Raw genomic sequence first — 3150 nt, 5'->3', positions numbered from 1 at the left:
TGTGGGGGGCACCCGGGGGTGCCACTGGGGTGGCGCGGGGGTGACACTGGGGTGGCACTGGGGTAGCACTGGGGGTGACACTGGGGTGGCACTGGGGTGGCACTGGGGTGGCACTGGGGGTGGCACTGGGGGTGACACTGGGGTGGCACTTGAGGGCTTAGTGCCAGGGGAATTCTGGACTCGATGACCTTGGAGGGCTTTTCCAATGAAACCATTCCACGATTCCATGTTGCACTGGATCATGGGTGTCACCTGTCCCCACGCCCTGTCCCCTGCACCCCTGGGCCACCTTTAGGGTCCCCTGTAGGGGTGACGGTGCCCTGTGGGGTCCCTCCCTGCCGAGAGCCCCCCAGCAGTGGGGCCGTGCTGGCCCTGCCTCGCTCCCCCAGCGGATGGGAACTTTTTGTTTTCCAGTTGGAAGAAAAAGATGGGATCCATCCTAATGAGCCAAGGCAGTGCTGGCAGTTACTGCAGCCAGAGGAAAAGCTGGAAGAGCTCTCGGAACTCCACACGATTCCCGTTTGGAGCGTGGTGTCCTCCCTTCCCATCGGGCATGTAGGGCAGGGTCCGTCCTTGGGCCCTGCTCCAAATCCCAGCTCCTGGCAGCTTCACGGGAAAATGATTCCAATCCCTGAATTAGGCCAGGAACAATCCCATCCCTGAGTTGGGACAGGACCAATCCCATCCCTGAATTAGGACAGGAACAATCCTGTCCCTGAATTAGGACAGGAATGATCCCATCCCTAAATTCTGTGGGAGAAATCCCGCGTGTGCTTTCAGCTCTGAGGAGTGAGGCTGAGAGCAAGGAGAGTTGGAGCCACTCCTGCTCTGGGAATGCAGGTTTTCCATGGATTTATCCTTTGCAAATCCTAAATGTGAAGTGCTTTGGGAATGTTTTCTGGGAAGTGATGCCCTGAGCAGAGTTAGGCCTGACTTAGCAGAGGGACATGGCAGCCTCGTGGTGGCTGTGTCAAAATGCACGAAAACCTCAGAAATCATGGAAAACACGGTCCCTTTCCCATGGAGATCCCATCTTTTTTGGTTTTCTGGGATAAGGGAACAATACCAGGAGTAGCCTTGGTCAGAGCAGGCACCCCTGGGGGGTTCTACCACCCCAGTGGAATGTCAGGGCAGGATGAAGGCAGGACTGGACCCCTGGATGTCCCTTTTATCCTTGGGATTTGCCAGCTGGAATGGGATTAGCGCTGGGAAGGAGTCTGCATTTCATCTTTCCAGGGAAAGAAGTCCCTAGAAGCCTTGGGAACAGGGATTTGGGGCAGGGCAGTGCCAGGTGGGTGCAGAGCCCATCAGGGCTCAGGGAAGGGATCGCTCCTCTTCCCGCTGGATTTGTGGATCATCGGAGGTGGAAAGGCTCCTGTTCCCTCCTCCCTATCCCACACATCCCGGTCCCCTTCATCCCTCCCTATCCCACACATCCCTGTCCCGTTCATCCCTCCCTATCCCACACATCCCTGTCCCGTTCATCCCTCCCTATCCCACACATCCCGGTCCCGTTTCCTGACTCGGCCCCGTATCCCGGGATGCGGAGCGGGGCCGGGATTGCCGGGAGAGCAGTGACACCTAGTGACACCTCGGGACTCCGAGATACCGGGACTCAGGGATACAGGGGCTCCGGGATACCGGGATACCGGGACACAGGGATACAGGGATACAGGGATACAGGGATACAGGGACACGGGAATGAGCCCGGGAACTGGGACGGGCGCGGCCACGGGCTCCGGGCAGCCGTTTCCCCGCCGCTTCCATTTTCCAAGGACAGGAATCCCATTCCTGAAATCCCAGGAGGGCCTGCCTGACTGGCTGGTACTGCAGAGTACTTCAAATTCCCGGGAATTCCATGGCTGGAATCACGGACCATGGGATGGTTTGGGGTTGGAAAGGACCTTAAATCCCATCCCATTCCCCCCTTTCCACAGGTGAGGACACGTCCCACTATCCCAGGCTGGCAGGGACCTCCTGCAGCCACCACACCTCACTGTGGGAATAATCCCGGGAATCCCAGGGCTGGATAAAAACCTGGGATTCTCCCCAGGGGAATTTTAGAGCCCCAGCAGTTTTAATTTTTCCCTGTTTTTTCCCCTACATTTCCACTTTGGTTGTGGTCGGGATTTGTTCTGTTCCAAGCAGGGCTGTGCACACAAAATTTGGGAAATTTTAATTTGGGAAAGGATTGTGCCAGGATCCCTCTCATCCCAGGATCCAGCTGGGAATCCACACTGCCAGCAGGGCCGATATCCCAATATCCCACACCAGGATCCTCCTTTTTGGGATAGAAGAATTCCCAGCTTGGTTCTGCTCCAGTTCGTTATCAAAGTGGGATAAGCAGGAATTAAAGGGTGGGAAACAATCCCATGGATTGGTGGGATGTGGAGCTGGTGAGCGACTCCAGAGGCCATGGAGAGGTTCCAAGGGCTGGAGCCAGGCTGGGAGAGCTGGGAATGCTCACCTGGAGAAGGGAAGGACACAGGGAGAGCTCCGAGCCCCTTGCAGGGCCTGAAGGGGCTCCAGGAGAGCTGGAGAGGGACTGGGGACAAGGCCTGGAGGGACAGGACACAGGGAATGGCTCCCCAGTGCCAGAGGGCAGCGATGGATGGGAGATTGGGAATTGGGAATTCCTGGCTGGGGGGGGGGGGAGGGGCTGGGCTGGAATTCCCAGAGCAGCTGGGAACAGCAGGAAAGATCCTTAGGAATGCAGAGCGGGTTTACAGCCACCGGTGTCGGTTTGATCCCAACACATTCCCGTTTATCACCAGCCATCCAATCAATACGGATTTCTTCAGCTTCCCAAATGTTTGGGATCATGGGATAATGGAGGAAACTCTGGTCACATTCCCAGAGCAGCAGTGACAGAGTTTCATATAAAGGGCAATTAAAACTCCAGTTAAATTCCAATTAAATTCCAATTAAAATCAATCTGCCAGTGCCATCCAAGAGTTCTCCTAGGGGATGGAAGAGTTTTCCCAGGGAATGGTGCTCATCCACTGTGTCAGTGGATAAGGAATGAGGGAGTGGCCTTATTAGAATGTTTTAAAAGGAGCAGGGGTCTCTTTCCTTGGGATTTGGGAATGAAATCCCAGATCCAGGTGCAGGGATCAGCCCTTCCCACCCCCTGCATATCAGATCCAGGTG

General features: G+C 55.9%; 1 long non-coding RNA gene across 1 annotated transcript in view; it reads left to right on the top strand.

The window, feature by feature from the left end:
* The first annotated feature begins 108 nt into the window (after positions 1-108).
* Positions 109-3150, top strand: part of LOC108447096 — a 6077-nt gene continuing 3035 nt past the window's right edge. Inside the window, exon 1 of the long non-coding RNA XR_001862496.1 lies at positions 109-1937. This is a non-coding gene — a long non-coding RNA (uncharacterized LOC108447096). The remainder of the gene's footprint in view (positions 1938-3150) is intronic.

This window comes from Corvus brachyrhynchos, unplaced genomic scaffold (assembly GCF_000691975.1).
Source record: "Corvus brachyrhynchos isolate BGI_N302 unplaced genomic scaffold, ASM69197v1 scaffold45, whole genome shotgun sequence".
Taxonomy (NCBI): Eukaryota; Metazoa; Chordata; class Aves; order Passeriformes; family Corvidae; genus Corvus; species Corvus brachyrhynchos.
This window is presented reverse-complemented; position numbering and strand designations above follow the sequence as displayed.